This window comes from Rhinolophus hipposideros (assembly GCF_964194185.1).
Source record: "Rhinolophus hipposideros genome assembly, chromosome: 1".
Lineage (NCBI taxonomy): Eukaryota > Metazoa > Chordata > Mammalia > Chiroptera > Rhinolophidae > Rhinolophus > Rhinolophus hipposideros.
The window spans coordinates 84,525,488-84,545,467 of record NC_138047.1 but is presented as its reverse complement, the minus strand read 5'-3'; positions in this window follow the sequence as shown (position 1 = coordinate 84,545,467).

Genomic DNA, 19,980 nt, shown 5'->3' with positions numbered 1-19,980 from the left:
AACAGACTAGAATGGATGAAAATATAATAGACGCATAGAGCTGGAAGGAATCGAGTAATCATTTTCCCTCATGTTACAGATTGGGAAACACATGTAACAGAACATAAATGAATGGCCCAAGGTCACACTTCTAGTTAGTGTCCCAAGAATCCGTTCAGCCCCGAGAACCCATTACTACCAGCCTTGTTGAAAGGCGAGAGTTGGGGCATTTGGCTTGGACCTCCCATTCACATGGGGCCTCTATTCTAGTGTCTTCTCTTTACCCTCAAATGAAGTTATAACTTATATAGTCAAAGCGAACACACTGACAGATTTAGAATTGTCCTTCATATAACTTTAAACCTGTGTTCTGTTACGGTATAACCAGACCATGCTACTTTTGGTGCATTATAAATTAATACTTTTAAAATAAATTTTCTGAACAATTATATTGTGTCACTTACTCATTTGTTACATGTGTATATTTAAAATATACCACAGTTTTGTAACCTTGTTTTGGCATTTAAATTTTTTAATTGTTTCTTTTTTATTGTAAATATAATTTATTTTTATGGCAGTATAATTGACATATAACATTGCTGTCAAGTGTTATATGTCAATTGACATATAACATATATGTCAAGTGTACAACATAATGATTTGATATTTGTGTATATTGAGAAATGATCACAACATGTCTAGTTAACCTCCATCACCATCCACAGTTAGGAAAAATTTTCTTGTAATGAAGTGGCCCAGGCCTCAGAAAACCTCTTTGAGGTCTTTTTCATGGTTCCACACTCTTTGTTTCTGGAACATCACTTCTCTACGTGATTTAAGTTTATTCCGAGTCAGGTTGTAGTTTTCTTAAAAAGAGGGTGTCTTAGTCCACTCAGGCTGCTATAGCAGAATACCATAAACTGGTGGCTTATAAACAACACACATTTATTTCTCACAGTTCTGGAGCCTGGGAAGTCCAAGATCCAAGCGCTGGCAGATTCGGTGTCTAGTGAGGGCTTCCTTCCTAGTTGATAGATGGCTCTTTTCTCACTGTGTCCTCACATGGTGGAAGGGGGAAGAAGGCTCTCTGTGGTCTCTTTTATAAGAGTGCTAATCCCATTCATGAGGGTCCCACCCTCACGATCAAATCCCCTTCCAAAGGCCCCACCTCCAAATGCCACTATATTGGGCATTAAGATTTAATATATTAATTTTAGGGAATCATAAGCATTTAGTCTATAGCACAGGGCATTCTGTGTTACCACATGGAATAAGTTTACCACATGGAATTCAGAACACGGCTATTCATCTCCTGGTAGGTGTAGACTATGCTACTCTATGCATTCTTAGGAAAGAGCAGTTTCTAATTCCATTCTCTGTATTAGCCATTGTGATCTTTTTGGGGTAGCTCTGTAATGTGCCTTTCAGCCTATTCCCCTGCACAGCAGGAATAAAGGAAGAATGTTGTTAAATACACTTTTATCTTTCCTTAAAAAGCTGATGTAAAATGTTGTCTTTTTATCCTTGCCTTCTGCTTTAAGAAGCTGTTTGGAACACACTGCTAGATGATATCAAATTTATAATGAAACTTTATAGAGTTTCTATGTAGCACATGAGAATTGAAAGGAAAGATGCATCCTGTTCTTGAGAAAGCCCCTAAATCCCCTACACTGACCCTGTTAGGTGGTGCCAAGTGTTCAGCCCCACCTGATTCAACCAATATTTCTCTCCTTGTCTCATTCCTCTTCTCATTTTTACTGCGTGGACTCAGTTATCAAACTGTAGGCTGCATAAAGATCACCTGCAGGATTGGTGTAAAATGCAGAACCCAGCCTTGCTTTCAAAGATTCTGATTCATTAGTTCTGGAGTGGTCCCCAGGACTCCGCATTTTTAAGAAACACGGTAGGAATTTTTGTGGTAGACACCCTAGGACCATACTTGAGAAACCCTGATCTCCCCTCATTTTCTCAGGTCCCTTGAAGAGATGCATGTCTTTGTCTCCCTGAGTCGTTGGCTTTATCTCTCCAATAGGATGATTCACTTGTGAAATCTCTTCATTGATGGCCCTCTTCACCCAATCTAACTCCCAGGATTCACCTCCCCTCTCCTTGCCTCTGCAAGGAAGATGAAGTGAGCTTGGGGAAGAGCAGACACCTGTCAGAATCGCCTCACTCAAGGAACCTCTCTTCCAGGCTCACTTGCATTGCCTAAGGACATTCTTTGGAATGGATTAAGAAAAAGTCCAGGCCATTTGGGACCAGTTCTGGTGAACTGAGTTTAGGATCAAGTGGAGAATTACTGTTCAGAATCAAAGCTGTGCCTATCTATAGTATATATTAATATATCACAACTGACAACCTGCCTTGAGTTATGAATGCATCTAAGGCACCAAATGGAAAGTTTCAAAAACATTCTCTGCAATGATGGTGGATATCACAGCTAGGCTGTCCCCAAAATAGATGCATGGGCTGCTTAGAATCTCCTGCTGTTCTAATTGATTGGGCAGCTATGTTTATTGGTTGAGTGTCTCTTTTGACTGGGAGGTTCCTTTGCTATGCCAATTGTTAATCACTTGCACTACTGGAATCAGCATCGATTTTTTTCTCTTGAAAGACAAAACTCCAATGACTATCTCAATTCTGATGGTTTCTAAAAATCCAATCTTGTGAATTAGTACTCACACTTTGTAAGTGATGTAAATAAGTCACATGAATCACATTCTAAGTGAAGGGCTACCCTCAGCCAGGTTAATATTTGTCCTATAACATTTCTTCCAGACGTTAATCATTATGAGCTCAATGCATGAAACTCTCCACGGTGTCGTGCCTACTGTTACAGGCATTACTTTTCAGAGCACACATAAGGTTGGTACTTTAATACCCCAAATACTCCAGCAAAAGATGGCTTTAATTTTCTTGGCCGCATCCTTAGGTTGGTTTCCTACAGATGGTACTCTGCTGATTCATTTCGTGAAGGTGTACTCAAGTTGATTGTTTTAGTCTTTCGAAGAATGTTATAAATTGCACAGTTTGCTTAGGGTTGGGTCATACAGTTGGGGTTTACAGTTGAGAAAGAGCGCTTTCGTTTATAATAAGAAGCATATGATGTAGGTTCATTGAATACGGCTGAGGAAATATTTATAAATAATTATATGTCTTGGTATGTGTGTTATGTATATAGTTACATTTATTTTTAACCATACATAGAATTTAAATTAGATATAAAAATGTTCATATGCATGGTAATGCAAAAGCCACTACATCATTTAAAAAAATGTTTACTTAAGTTTCAATTTGGGAAATAATAAGAGTGGTCAATTCTTAGTCCCTATCTTACCTGACTTATTAGTGGAGCACCTGACAAAAATGACTCCTTCCTTAATTTTGCTCCCAGAATTTCACATTAGATTGGTTTCCTTCCTACCTCACTGGCTGTACCACCTGTTAGTCACCTTTACTTCCTCTTCCTCTTCTGACCTCTTAACATTGGGGTGATTAGGATTTAATCTTGGGACCTCATCTCTAGCTATACTTACTCCCCCCCCCCCCAATTCCAGACTTGTATATATAATGTTCTACTCAACATTTCCACTTGTATGTCTAATAGGCACCTCAAAATGAATTTGTCCAAGACAGAACTTTTAATTTACAACTGCTTCTCAATCTACTTCTGTTATTTTTCCCATCTTAGTAAAAGGTAACTCTGTTATTCTCTTTGCTCAGGCCAAGACCTGAAACTCAAAACTGACTCCTTTTCTTTTCTCAGACTTCATATCGAATTCATCAGCAAATCCCATTGGCTCTTCCTACAAAATATAATCTGCCAAAATCACAATCTCCATCACCTTCCTGGTCCAGTCTTTCTGTAATCTCTCTACTTTGTTATCGTCATGGCTTAATTTATGGGATTCTCTGTCTTTGGTTCCCTTTTAGTCTTTTCTCAGCACAGTAACCAGAGTGATCCTGTTAATACTTATTTACAATCATGTCACTTTTTTTTTTTCTCAAAACTCTCCAGTGGTTTCCCAAATCACTCAGCACAAAAGCCAAAGCCCTTTCATTTCCCTATAAAGCCTTATCCTTCCTTACCATCTCTAACCTCATCGTTACTACTCTTACACTTGCTCACTCTTTTCTAGGCCCACAGGCTCCTCTGCTGTTCTTCCAACATTCCAAAGATTATTAATTCACATAAAGCCTATAAATTCAGCCACATCTTTGAAAACTTAGATTTCAAGACATCACTGACCATTCTTAGAATATTAACTTTAACTGTGATCCAGGCTGACTGTCCATGTATGGCTTATCAGATGATTGTTTTGTGAAGGGAAGGTTATTTCGGTTTCCATTATTAACATATTTTATTTGTAAACTTTCAGCAAAGATAATGGATGTACAGTATAATTGTAAGTTCACCAGGTCAAGAAATGTATCAGTTAATTATTGCTATGTAACAATGGCCTGAAAATTTAGTGTTCAGTAACGTGATTTTTGACAAAAGTTCTAAGATCATTAAATGGGGAAAGGGTAGTCTCTTCAACAAATAATGTTAAGGCAGCTAGATATCCACATGCAAAGAATGAAATTGAACCCCTACCTCACACCATATACAAAAATTGTTGCAAATTAGATCAAAAACCTAATATGAAAGCTAAAACTATAAGTCTTAGAAGAACACACAGGAGTAAATCTTCACTACCTTGGATTTGGCAATATTTTCTTTGATATAATAACAAAAAACAAGCAACACAAGAAAAAAATATTTAAATTAGACTTCATCACAATTAAAACTTTTGTGCATCAAAAGACACTATCAAGAAAGTGAAAAGACAACCCACCAACCTATGCAATGGCAGAAAATATTTGCAAATCTTATGTCTGATAAGATATCCAGACTTTATGAAGGACACTTCCTACTCAAAACTAGAAAGAAAATCCAATTTTTAAAATGGGCAGAGCACTTGAATAAACAAAGATATTCCTCCAAAGATATACAAATAGCCAGAAGCAAATAAAAGATACATGATTCATTAGTCATCAAGGAAATAAAAATCAAAAGCATGATAAGATACCACCACTTCAAAGTCATGTGGATGGCGAGAGAGAGAGAGAGAGAGAGAGAGAGAGAGAGAGAGAGTTGTCAAGGATGTGAAGTGAGGACATGGCAAAATTGGAACGTTTGTACATTGCCAGGAGAAATGTAAAATGATGTGGCTGCTGTGGAAACCCATTTGGTGATTCCTCAATAAATTAAACATAGACTTACGTATGACTCAGCAAATCCAGTCCTAGATATATTCCCAAAAGAATTGAAAATAATTGAAAAACAATGTTCAAATGAAAATTTATACATAAATATTCATAGCAGCATTATTCCCAATAGCTAAAAGGTAGAAATAATCCAAATGTCCATTAACTAATGAATGGATAAACAAAATGTGGTATACTCATTCAATGAAATATTATTTGGCCATAAAAAGTAATGAACGCCTGATATATGCTACCACATGGATGAACATTGAAAACATCATGCTAAATGAGAGACGCCAGAAACAAAATGCCACATACTATATGATTCCCTTTATACGAAATATCCAGGATAGGAAAATCCATAGAGACAGCAGAAAAGATGAGTTGTTTTCAGGGACTAGAGGGAAGGAGTAATGGAGTGTGACTGCTTAATGGGTACGAGATTTCCTTTGGTGTGAGGAAAATATTCTCAAACTAGATAGTAGTACAACATTGTGAATATGCTAAATACCACTGAATTGTACACTTTAAAATGGTTAATATGGTAAATTTTATGTTATGTAAAAACAACGACAAAAAACTTAGTGACTTGAAACAATAATTTATTAATCGTCCTGGGCTTTTATTGTGTTGATTCCACCTGAACTTACCCATGTGTCTTCATTCAGCTGGAAGGTCAGAAGTTGGATAGATAAAAAGTCCAAGCTAGCCTCGCTCACATGCTTGACAGTGGTTCTCCATGTGGCCCCTCAAATTTTTATAGTTTAGACTGGTTTTCTTACATGACAATCTCAGGGCAGCATTCCAAGAAAGCTACAAGACATTTTGAGGCTTTGGCCTAGAACTCACACAGCATCACTTTCATCACATTCTACTAATCTAAGCAACTTGCAAGGCCAGCCTGATTAAAGGAGGGAAAAATATATGTCACCTCTTAATTGGAGGAGTAGCAAAGTCACCGTGAAAAGATACCATACAAAGAGAAATTGTTGCAGTCATTTTGGAAAATAATCACTACAAGTAGCATTTATCTCATTCTCATCTTGTAATGTATATTTTATCAGATTTTTATTTTTTAGACTAAGACAAATGATGGATTGAAAGAGCTGAGTTTAATATAGATAGCATTTGAGGACCTTATTTGTGATAAATGTACCACTTTTTCTAGGCTTTGGCTTAAAGCAACTTATATTTTTGTGGATTCTATTGGATTTTTTCTGTCCTCTAGATTCCTAAGAAATATTCTGTGCTCTTATAACTTTAGCCTGCCTTTAATTGGATTTCTGTATTGCAGGAACTCTCTCTGTCTGTCTGTCTGTCTGTCTGTCTGTCTCTCTCTTTCTCACTCACGCTTACTATAATTGTATATGTAGAGTCCTATGAGAATAACAATAATTTAATTTCAAAAGTATCTGATTGCATAATTACCACCAGGGTAATCTTTCCTTTTCGATCCCTAAACAACTGTCCAGTGAACAATTGAATTCAATGCTAGGTAAATATTTGTGGGTTAGAGTTATTTTGAATAAAACGCCAGAAGGTTTTCAGTTCATAAAAGAGTGATGTGCTAACAATGGAAAGAATGACAGAATAAAAGAATAATAGAATAATGATTGAGGAGGTTTCTTCGGAGGGAGCTACTATGTGTTTTATTTTCCGGTTGACCTTGCTATTGGGTAGACCTTTGATATAACTCGGAAATATTCGCGATTAAATGTGAATCTATTATCTGTGAATGACGTCATCATATTTAAGGAGTCTGGGGACAAGATTCTTTCAGTTTGGTCTGCACAATTTGTATGTGGTGGGACTTTTCTGAAAGCATTCCAGGCCCAGACATCTAGAAGCATGGGGTGAAGTGCTGAGAAATGGGACAGAAGGTGGATCCTAGCTACAATTTTGCACCCTTACTTTAAAACACTGTCGAAGTCACTATAATGAGATGAGCTTAGTTACAAATCTACCCCGTGAAGTGCCCCTATGGTCAAATCTCTGAGTCAGAGGAGAGATGTGGAATGCCCCATTGTGATAAAAACAGATCTGTCTTGTAACTTTGGCTTCCCCATCTGTCAAATGATGAAAATGAATGCAGCAGCATCTACACACCTCTCTCACTTCCTCTCTTTTGTTCAAGGAGGACTGTGAGAATTCACAGTTGATCAGAGAGCAAAGTAACAGTCGTATGCCACCGAGGAGTGAACTTGTAGTGAGATCTGTGAAATTTGGCAGAACACAGGAAGTGTCCAATTCAGCAAGATTGGCTTGGTGTGAAGGCAGTTCACATCTTCAGAGCTAGAGGTTGTCTTGAATCCTTTGTTGCTAAGGAATGCCAATGACAAGGGGAATCCCTGTCTTACTATTTGCATGTAGATTTAGAAGGAAATGCAGATTTGATCATTTGGTTTCTGTGTAACTTTATGGTCAAACTGAAACTAGGATGTGAATATTAGAGTGTGTGAACCTTCTTCGTATGAAGTCTGACTGCTGTGGCACTTAGGAAAACCATTCCGTGTAATAGCAGCACTCACTGTATTTGCCACAAGTGACCAGTGATGCTCAGTTTCAAGTGTTCTGATGAATCCAGCATACCTTGTTTGCATACAACAATATTCATTGTGCATTTTCTTGGTGTTTGATTCTAGTCTGCTGTGAATGGATTCATTTTTTTTAAAGTCATTTGAAAGATAGGAGTGTTGATGGTTTTTTCCCTTTGGTGAACAGAAGTTATGATACCTACATTGTTGACCATTACAACAAATTGGGATAAAGGAAGACACGAGGCAAACACAACCACTGCTCACTTACTGACGTGTTCTCTAATTGATCTCCACCAAAGAAACCACCAGGTTAATTTATGCACTCTCCACTCTCTCTGTAAAGTGTATGTCTGATGCCTGTCTGCAAGGTTAACAGGGGCCAGTGGCATTTTCACACTGCATCCGGGCCCTTCTTCCACAAGTTGTGTTGTCTGCTTACCAAGAGTCAGTTTGCTTCTTCCCAACCATATTTAAAAAGGTTGCACTTGAGAATTTGTAATGTAATTACATAAATGGATGAAAATTTAGTGCAGAAAGAACACTCTTCAAAAAAAAACAAGTTGTTTTCAAAAGACTTGATAAAGATGAACCACACCAAACAAAAACAATAACCACAACAACACACATACACACACACAACTGTTAAAGTATGGACAAGCGACTATAAAAGACTGAAAATAAATGATTAAAATCTAGCAGGATTTGCCCTCAGATTGCTTCAAATGTCTTTTGGGTCTTGCTCCACTTTAAAGAAACTGGAAAATTGTAGCTGATGTGTTAAGGGTGCAAGATTGAGAGGTTGGGTATTGTGATATTGTGATATATAATAAGAAATATATAGTTTTCATCTGAGTTTCTGGCACAGAGCTCCTAAAACACTTGGAATTTCCTAACTGATAGAGGTATCTTTCATTATGTTAATGAGGTGCCTTTGGGGAAGCCCCTAGGTCACCTATGCATGGGGGCTGGTTGGGAGGACCAACCTTGTGATTTGAGGGTTAGAACTTTCAGTCCCACCCCTGACCTCTGGGGAGGGGCGAGAGGCTAGAGATTGAGTTCAATCATCAATGGCTGATGATTTAATAACCATGTCTATGTAAAGAAGCCTTGATAAAAACCCAAAAAGAGGGGATTTGGAGAGCTTCTGGGTTGGTAAACATGTGGAGGTTTGGGGGAGGTGCTCAGAAAAGGCATGAAAGTACTGCACACTTTCTCCATAGTTTGCCCTGTGTACCATTTCCATCTGGCTGTTCCTGAGTTACATCCTTTTTTAATAAGCTGGTGATCTAGTATGTAAAATGTTTCTCTGAGTTCTATGAGCTGCTCTAGAAAATTAATTGAACCCAAGGATGGGTTGTTGGAACCTCCCATCTATAAGTGGTAGGTCAGAAGCACAGGTAACAACCTAGGCTTGTGACTATTGTTTGAAGGAGGGTTGTGGCAGTCTTGTAGGACTGAGCTCTTATCCTGGGAGATCTGACACTGTCTCCAGGGAGATAGTGTCAGAACTGAGTTGAATGATAGGCCACCCAGCTGGTACCGGAGAATTAATTGCTTGGATGTGTGGGAAGAAAACACACATGTTGGAATTGATACCAGTATTGTTAGTTGGTGTCAGAATCAGAAGTGGGATCATACGTATGAATGCAAAATGAGTGGAGACACTTTAATCAGGGGACTTATGTCCAAAGACAAAAAAAGGAAGTCTTTGCAGATGACATGATGCTATATATAGAAAACCCTAAAGACTCCACCAAAAAGCGATTAGAAACAATCAACGAATACAGTAAAGTTGCTGGCTACAAAATCAACGTACAAAAGTCCATTGCATTCCTATATACTAACAATGAAATCTCAGAAAAAGAAATACAAAAAACAATTCCCTTTGCAATTGCAGCAAAAAGAATAAAACACCTAGGAATAAACTTAACCGAGGATGTGAAGAACCTATATGCTGAAAACTATAAAACATTTTTGAAAGAAATTGAAGAAGACACAAAGAAATGGAAAGACATTCCGTGTTCATGGATTGGAAGAATCAACATAGTTAAAATGGCCATATTACCCAAAGCCATATACAGATTTAATGCAATCCCCGTCAAAACCCCAATGGCATTTTTTAAAGAAATAGAACAAAAATCATCAGATTTGTTTGGAATCACAAAAGACCCCGAATAGCCAAAGCAATCTTAAGAAAAAAGAGCAATACTGGAGGTATCGCACTCCCTGACTTTGGCTTGTACTACAGGGCTACAATAATCAAAACAGCATGGTATTGGCAGAAAAACAGACACATAGACCAATGGAATAGAATTGAGAACCCAGAAATAAAACCACATAAATGTGGACAGATAATTTTTGACAAAGAAGCTGAAAACATACAATGGAGGAAAAACAGCCTCTCCAATAAATGGTGCTGGGAGAATTGGATAGCCACGTGCAAAAGAATGAAACTGGACTGCTATCTGTCACCATGTACCAAAATTAATTCAAAATGGATCAAAGACTTAAGCATAAGACCTGACACAATAAACTGCATAGAAGAAAACATAGGTACTAAACTTATGGACCTTGGGTTCAAAGAGCATTTTATGAATTTGACTCCAAAGGCAATGGAAGTAAAAGCTAAAATAAACGAATGGGACTATATGAAACTTAAAAGCTTCTGCACAGCAAAAGAAACCATTGACAAAATAAAGAGACAACCGACTGAATGGGAGAAGATTTTTGCAAACAGTGCCTCCTATAAGGGGCTAATATCCAAAATATACAAGGAAATCATGCTACTCAACAACAAAAAAACAAACAACCCAATTGAAAAATGGGCAGACGACCTGAAGAGACATTTCTCCAAAGAGGACATACAAATGGCAAATAGACATATGAAAAAATGCTCAACATCACTAATCATCAGAGAAATGCAAATAAAAACCACAATGAGATATCACCTCACCCCAGTCAGAATGGCTATCATCAACAAGACAAATAGTAACAAGTGCTGGAGAGGCTGTGGAGAGAAAGGAACCCTCATCCACTGTTGGTGGGAATGCAGACTGGTGCAGCCGCTATGGAAGGCAGTGTGGAGGTTTCTCAAAAAATTACAAATAGAATTACCATATGACCCAGCAATCCCTCTCCTGGGTATCTACCCACAAAATCTGAAAACATTTATACCTAAAGACACGTGTGCTCCAATGTTCATTGCAGCTTTGTTTACGGTGGCCAAGACATGGAAACAACCAAAATGTCCTTCGATGGATGAATGGATAAAGAAGTTGTGGTATATATACACAATGGAATACTATTCGGCGTTAAGAAAAGATGATATAGGACCATTTGTGACAACATGGATAGATCTTGAGAGTATAATGCTAAGTGAAATAAGTCAGACAGAAAAAGCAGAGAAACCTATGATTTCACTGATATGTGGTATATAAACCAAAAACAACAAAAGAACAAGACAAACAAATGAGAAACAAAACTCATAGACACAGACAATAGCTTAGTGGTAACCAGAGGGTAAGGGGGTGCGGGGTGGGAGATGAGGGTAAAGGGGATCAAATATATGGTGATGGAAGGAGAACTGACTCTGGGTGGTGAACACACAATGGGATTTATAGATGATGTAATACAGAATTGTACACCTGAAATCTATGTAATTTCACTAACAATTGTCACCCCATAAATTAAAAAAAAGGAAAAAGAAAAAAGAAATGATCTAGTAGAAAGAACATTGCCTTAGAAAGCAGAACCCTGAGTTATCTGACCCCTTCCAGTCCCAACCAGCAGTTTCACCTTGGGTGAGTCACTTAATCTTTCTGAGATGAAATTGTGTGACCTGAAAAATGGGTTAATAATATCACTCTGACTTTAAAGCCGAGAGAAAGTAAGATTTCCTGAGGTTCCTTTCAGCTCAAGTATATCTAAAATTGTGCTTTTTATTCTGCACAAAGGCAGCCATTGATCAGCATCAGCGTATTAGTATTTGATAGATTCCTTGTGCATGGTGTTTGTGATTTGACAAAGTATTTTTAAGTATGTAGCTTAATTCAGTACACACAGCATTCCTCAGGAAGATTGGCAAAGCAAAATTATCACTGTGATTTAACAAATGATAAAATTGAAGCTCAGAAATGATAAATCACTACCTAATATTGCTGTTCCATGAAAGTACCAAGCATACTGCTGCCTAAGTTCCTTGGAGATTTCTCTACTATGGCGATATTCTCTCGTCTTCACCTCACTCAGATCTCTCTGCTCAAAAGCCATTTTCTTAGAGAGGCTTTCTTCTCTTATCACCCCAAATAAGACAAAATTTTTCTATCCCTTCACTTTGCCTTATTCTTCTTCATAAAGCTTAGTATTTCACACACACACAAAAAAAAAAAAGAAAGGAAAGAAAGAAAAAAAGAAAAGAAAGAAGGAAACCCAATAAAAATAGTAAATTTGAATACTGCTTAATATAGGAGATGCTCTACGGATTGTTCTAGACAATGAGAAATTTTATTCATTTTATTGTCATAAAAACTCAGTGACGTAATAAGTAGGTTGTATTGTTATCCTCATTTTACAAATAAGGAAACTGAAATAGAGTGACATGAAGTTTCTTCCTCTAGATTGTCCAATTAGTAACCAATGGAGCTGGCATTTAAATGCAGGCAGTCTGGCCCTTAGTCCCATAGCCCTTCAGCCATTGCCTTACACTAGTCCTCAATTCTACAGCAAGAGATTTAAATGTTCTAAAAAGAACAAAATTAAGCTATGCTTGTGCCATTAACATTTTTAAATTATGAAATAGTAAAGCCTGTATAAGAGCAGAGAGAAGAGTATATGAGCCCCGTGTACCCATCACTCAGCTTCACCAATGATGAATTGATGGCCAATCTTTAGTGCATCGATCCACCATTCGCTTCCCATTTGCTCTTGGGATATAGTAAAGTGAGTCTTAGAAATCATGTATTTTTTTCCATAAATATATCAGAATGCATCTCTAAAAGACAAAGACTTCTTTTAAAAAGTATAACTGCAATCCCATCATCTCATCTGAAAACAATGTACGTGAATCCCGTAATGTAATCAGATATCCAGGCAGTATTGGAATTTCGCTGATTGTCTCAAAAAACGTTTTGAGAGATTTTTCCTCTAAATAGAATCCAAATAAGATCATTACAATTAGATTTTTAATCTATAAATCCCCTGTTCCCTTTTCTCCCTGCAAGTTATGTGTTGGAGAAACCAGGTCCTGTAGTTTCCCGCAGTCGGCATTGTACTGATTTAATGCCCCATGGTGTCTCTTAAAACATGTCTCTGTCTCTCCATTATCTTAAAAATTGGGAATCCCATTTAGATGTACAATCTGATGACTCCATCAGGAAGCACATATTGTCTGGCCATGTCTTTTCCTTTTATGTAATGGAATTGCCCAATCCATTATTTTGTCAAGGGTTAAAAATGGCTCTCTTCTATTCGTCTTGCCTCATTTATGATCTGAAATATTTCCATAAAAAGAAATTTGCCCTCATCAACAATTTAGTTATCCTAAGTTCTGTACAGTATAAGTGGGATAAATGCTTGATTCTTTCACTCTCTTTGCCAGTTTTCAAAATAATGAATTATTGCCTAGCTTCTCTAAACGTGACCAATGAGGGTTTTTTCCCCAAATAATTGTAAACCTATAGGTTTAAAAATCTTGATGTGTTTCAATCCACTGCAATGATTGATTCTCAGATTTATTTTCTTTAGCAGAGGGGAGCTCTTGAGTCTTTCTGACACCATCCCTCTAGTCTTTGATAGTTCTCTTGCTTTTTATGGTATAATCCAAGAGATGTTCCAGGATCACTCTGTTGTATGTAACATTTTAAATGGTATCTCTTTATAGTGTCCTTTTTCTGTTTTTCAGTTAGCTGATCAATACTGAGGTGGTGTGGTTGTTAAGGCTTCCTGTATTCATCTCCCAGCTTTTACCTTATTTTCTATGTGACTTGGGCAATGTTGCTCTGCCTTCATTCCTTCATCTGCAAAATTGGAATCATAATAATTGTACTTATCTCAAGGTGTTGCTGCTATAAGCATAAACTGAGTTAATGTAGGTAGGTCACTCAGAACAGTACCCAGCACATAGTAAAAACTCAACAAATGTTAGTTTTTATTCATTAGGCACAATAACACTTCTTTTAGTATATTATCTTGTTGAATTTTTTAAAGCATGTTGGACACAGTTGTAATCATACTCTATATTTATTTGTTTTCTGATGTTTTCCCCATAACCTAACATCATAGGCATTTCGTATCAGCTGACAAACACAAATTTTTAAAACTGTAAAACTATTAGGTGATGTGTACCATAATTTACCAACTTACATGCTTTCCCATAAAGCACAGCTTATTTCCCCTTTTCCCCCATTATAAATAATATAGCAGCAAATATCTTTGTGAATCGAAGTACTGGTGTGTGTGTGTGTGTGTGTGTGTGTGTGTGTGTTTGTATGTGTTTGTATGTGTTTAGCATTTCTTTACTATAAATTTCCAAAAGTGGAGTCAGTGTAAGTTATGATCAAATTTATTTACCGATGGTTTTTATTGATTCCTATTTACCTTGAGTTTTTAACCTGGTTTAAAAAAATGTCTATAAAATGCCAGTTATTTTTCATGTTTATTTTCAAATCCCAATAATAAAAATAAGCCATTTAAGTTGATCAGCTTACAGACAGAATAATATGGTCGCATTTTTTGGGCTGCCCATGTACACTAATGTCAGCCTGGCTACCTGAGTCAAACCAGTGAGGCTGGGGAAGACTTGGCTGCTACAGCCTTCAATATGGTAAAAAAACAAAAAAACAAAAAAAGAAAGAAAGAAAGAAAAAGCACTTTGAGTAATCTAGTAATTGAGTTCTGCTCTCTTCTGAGCTGACATGAGACCACAATCACATGAAACAACCACCAAAAGATGGTAATAACTCAGCAAGAGTGACATGGGCTTCATAAGTGCAAAGCGTGTTGGGTGGGGAAAAAGGATTGCCTCTTACAGGGCCCCACTGCTAACTTTCTTGCATGGCTGCAGGCATGAAAGGGCTGAAATCTGACCCCCTACTGGCCCTATTGCAGATATCGCCCTTGCAGAAGGGGCCTCCCACAGGGGCGTGCTTTTGCAATTTATCCACCCACAAGAGGTGTCACTTTCGAATTCACACTAAGGCTTTGTGGTGCCAGATGTGACCCTGATAATTCTTCCCACTTAGGAGCCTTAAACTTGACAGAGAGGGAGCGGGGGAATGCTTGACTGTTGTTTCTCCACAGTCAGCTTTTTGTGGAACCTTCCCCTCGGATCCACCTGTGAAATTCACTTAATGGACTGGTCCCCACAGGCTGGGGATCCCAATGTGCATTACCTGAGCCCCTCCTAAATCCCACTAAAACTCCCTTCTAAATTTCTACCCCCTCTCAAATAGCTATCTTAATTTAGCTGACCTTGTAACCTAATGGTTAAGCCACAAACACTAAATGAGAAAAATGTGGATTTGAATGCTGCCTTCACGGATGACATCCGTGTGATCTTATTTTCCTCCTTATCTGCAGAGGCAGATAAAAGCACCTACCGTGTTCCTTGCCGGGCTTGCGAGTATTAAATGAGCTACTGCATATGCGGCACCTAGCGTGTTGTAAGTGTTCAATAAAGGTGGATTTGCGTGGCTGTTGTGAATTTGAGCCATCTTTCCTCCTCATGCCCGTGCCCTCTAGTCCAATTTTGGGGAAGGTGTGGGTTTCTTTCTCTTATGATGGGAAAAGTTTTATTTACCTGTGTCATAGAGTCTTGCTTCGACATTTGCATGCTCAGTGTAGCAGGAATGGGAGGGGGGAACTGCCCACTTCTGAAAGACCAGAATGGTTGCCACCTTCACTGGCTATTCCTTTCCTATTTCCCCGGTAGAATTCTCTGTACCTTCTTAGGCATTAGCACTGCTAGCGTGCACACACCTCTTTCCCTCCCAATTAAAACGAATAAGTCCAAAGGATGAAATGTTCCTGTCAGTGCTCACTCAGGTAAATTGATTCTCAATATTTGAAAGGAGAGAGAGGGGATAAGAATAATGTTCTGTGCCAGAATTCTGGCTTAAGTGCTTCCAGCCCTCTGGCAAAAGCAGAAGGTGCATAGCCCCACCCAGTTTGGGGGATACCCCTCCCTCCCACCATCTGTTTAAAATTAAAATATTGCCATATGGCAAAGAAGGGTTCAAACATGCTCACTGTTTCTCTCTTGGCTTGTCTCACAGAAGGAGGGAGAAGAGGTAAGGAGATTAAATAACAGCCAAACTATTCTTCCATTCCAAGGAGAAAATTCTAGATTAAGTCCTGTGATGGAGAGGAAGAGTGGGGCCGGGGGAGCTGGAGTTGGAAGACTGAGTTCCAGTTCTGGTTCTGTCCTTCATCAGCTTTATGAGCTTGGCCGAGATCCTTCATCTTCTGGAAGAAAGTCGGCTTAGTACACGGGCCTTGTCTGTGTACTGCCTGTGATGTGTCTTTGCCCAAACAATTAAATGTGAATCCCATCAAACTACTGCATCTAACTACCAGTTTATAGGAAATACAGGGGATGGAGGAGCATGGTAAATGACACCACGTGGATATAATCAGCAAAATCCAAAATGTGAGAAATTTGACAGGGTAAATGACACTGCTTCTTCAACAAATGAATGGCAAGAGGAGAAGGAAACCGTATGTATTAGAGATTTAAGAGACTTAGCAACAAAATGCAATGTGTGAACTGTTTTTAATTCAAATTCAAATAAACTAACTGTAAAAATACATTTATGGGACAACCTGAGATATTTGCACAGTGTTTTGACATTTGATGATAGTAGGAAATTGTTTTCTTTAGAGGTAACACAGGTGTTACAACTATGTTAAGAAAGTCCTTTCTTATTAAAGTATGTACAGCTAACGACAATATGAGATGATACAGAAATTATATGTAATTATTATATGTAGTATATTATATATTATATATAATATGCAATAAATATGTACAATGTTATTTTGCATATTATTATAAAATAATATGGAGTAAATGACTTACTTCAAAATAATCCAGTAGTGAAACAGTTGGTGGGGACAGATGATGAAACAAGATCTGTCTTATGTGGATCATTATTGCAACTGGTGACTAGATTTATGGGGGTTTATTATAATATTCTCTCTAATTTTGTGTATGTTTGGAATGGTCCATCATAAAAAGTGAAAGAGCACAAAAGAATGTGGGCTTTGGAGAGAGGGAGATTGCCTGAATCTACCTTTTATTCGGCCAATTAACCTTTGATTCAGTTTCCCCATGAAAACAAAAACAGCACCTGCCTCATAGGCACAAGGAAAGCAGCTAGCACAGTGCCTGGCACATACAAGTGCCCAATCCATGTTAGCTCTCCTTATTAGTAAAGTAAGAGGTTTGGACCAGTTCATCTCTTTGGCTCTTTCCAGCTGAAAGACTATCTGATTCCAACCTGTTTCTATCATATTTTAGCCCTCTTTATTTTCATTCGTATGCCATGTCCACCTTTCTGCAAACTCTAACTTCCTCTAATATTCCCCCTCTCTTTGCCTGCGGCATCTGGACACTTTACCTGGGTGGCCAGGTGTCAGTTCCATAAGGCGTGTTAGACTGATTCCTGGATTGGCAGGTGCAGGTTTCTGATTTCTTCACCTGCTCACTCACTATCTGGCTCTTTTTCTAGCAGCTTCCTGTCACCTGAAATAAGAGCTGGAAGCCTGAGGAGGGAGGTAGAAACTTGGGGTGGAGAAGGGCGAGGAGGATGAGGTTACATCCTGACTCCACCACTGCTCCGCCACCTCCCCACCCACGACAACAGGAGTGGTAAAGAGTCAGGAAGGAAGGTGCCTCCCTGGCAGTGTGAGGTGGGGCAAGTCACTTGACTTCAGTGTCCTCAGTTTCCTCATTTGTAAAATATTTTTGTTAATAGAGAGCAGTGAAAAAGTGCCAACTCCAGAGCTGGACCGCCAGAGTTAAAATCTTGGCTCTGCCTTGGATTAACTGCGTGGTCTTAGACCTCTCAGTGACAGTTTCCTTGCTGGGAAAACGAGAAGATTAATACTATCTACCTCGTAGGATTGTGGTGAGGGTTAAACTGAATACCTGGCACACAGAAGGCTTTCAGCAAATGCTGGCTGTTGCTACATTGCCATAATTTTGTACAATGCACTTTGAGAGCTCACTTGTGTGCCTGGCAACTCACTTTAGACTTTCTATTAGACCTCCTGAATTGTCATGTCAGCCCTGGGGTCCACCCACCAGGAGCTCTGGCCAGAACCGTGTCCAGTGGATGTGTCATCGACCAAGGTCATGCAAGGGAATACACTGAGTTACACCCTTCCTCATATCAGATTCTTCCTTCACCCCAAAGCCATTTTGGACTAAAATACTTCCAAAGATTAACCTGAGGTGGAATGGGAGAGGGGAGGAGAAAGGAAGGTGAGCAACAGCAGGGTATCACAGTTTGTATGTGAAGTAAGAGACTCCCAGAAAGACCAACGATGGAGCAAGTTTTAGCTGCGAACATCCTTGCTTCTCCCAGTTCTGCCAAAGAAAACAAGTCATCTCACCCTGGCTACCCCTTGCTACTCCTTTAGGCACCTTGAGGCTATGAGCCTGTGGGTCAGGTAAGGGGATTCTGTTTGGTGCCTGGAGTTGTTACTCCCCTCACTGGAGTGGCAGCTTAATGCCTCAAAGCTTCTGGCTCTGAATTATTACTCAGCATTGGATTGAACCCAAAAACGTGGAAAACAAGGATGAAACAGAGAAAATCTGGAAAATAAGAACGATGGGAAGCCACAAGAGACCAGAATCACAAAGGCAATCACCCTACGGAAACAAACAGGTCCTTGGTGTGAGCCTGGTGGAAGGGTTTGATGTAGGCACCCAGGAGCTGGGGTCACCCAGTTCTAAATATCACCTCTCAGAATCACAGGGCATGCTATTGGGTTACCGGGTCCTCTAAATCGTCAGATCTATTTCCTGACTTGAGACTCCACACAAATAAATACACATTTCTACCTCCACCCTGCTCCCCAAACCTCACAGACTATAGAATTGCAGGCGGAGAAACTTGTAAAAACAAACAGCCCTGTGCTCCCTCCTCTGGGTGTTGAGAAAGATCTGGAATGGAATTAACTTTGTGGGGATTTCCAGGTGCTGAATAGCTTGAGCATGTTTGAACTGAGCTTGGCTGTTTTCACCTGCCTGACAAGGGGCAGGCCAAGCCACACCTGGTCATGCCAAGTCATGGGTCCAAAGTGTTTGTCACATCATCTCAGCAAAGACATCAGGCCAGATTTAACAGAAACAAAGGTAAAATGATTGACAACCACAACACCAAAAACTCAGCTATAGTGATATACCTTTTAGCTTAGTATATCTTCCAAAGTTTAGATAAAGAAAAATTTTACTTCTGAGTTAAAAAAGCAGGTGATTTTGTACAATGTGGACACCAAGCTCTCAACTCCAATGGTCGTGTATGTGTATGAAGGAGGAAGGGGTGATGAGGTTTATAGCACAATAGTTGGAGAGACTTTCTTTTTCTGCCTTTGACTTTATAAAGACAAAGAGGGGTTTATTGAAACTGACAGGGCCCACTCTCCATAGTGAGAACCATGTTAGGTTTAGAACACATGTAGTACATGTGCAACAAATTATAAAGTGGGAGTTTCAAACTGCCTCCCACTTTCCATAATATGCCCAAATAATATGATATGTCCATAGACTCTGTGTGGCTTTGTTCTTGATAGTGGAATGGGAATATGAGGCTAGCACTTCTGGAAAAGGGGAGCACATATGAAAAGGGATGTTATGGGTTAACCTTCAAAAAAGGTATGTTGGAATCCTAGAAGGGGTTTATATCCAAAATATATAGAGAACCCCTAAAACTCAAAAATAACCCAATTCAAAAGTGGGTAAAAGACTTGAGTAGACATTTCACCAAAGTAAATATACAATTGGACAATAAGCACGTGAAAAGACGCTCATCACAAATCATCAGGGAAATCCAAATCAAAACTCAATGCAATACTACTTCATATCCATCGAGATGGCTACTACCAAAAGCACAGAAAATAACAAACGTTGGTGTGTATGGGGAGAAACTGGAACTCTTGTGTGCTGTTGGTAGGGATATAAAATGATACAGCATGGTTTAGCCACTGGGAAAAC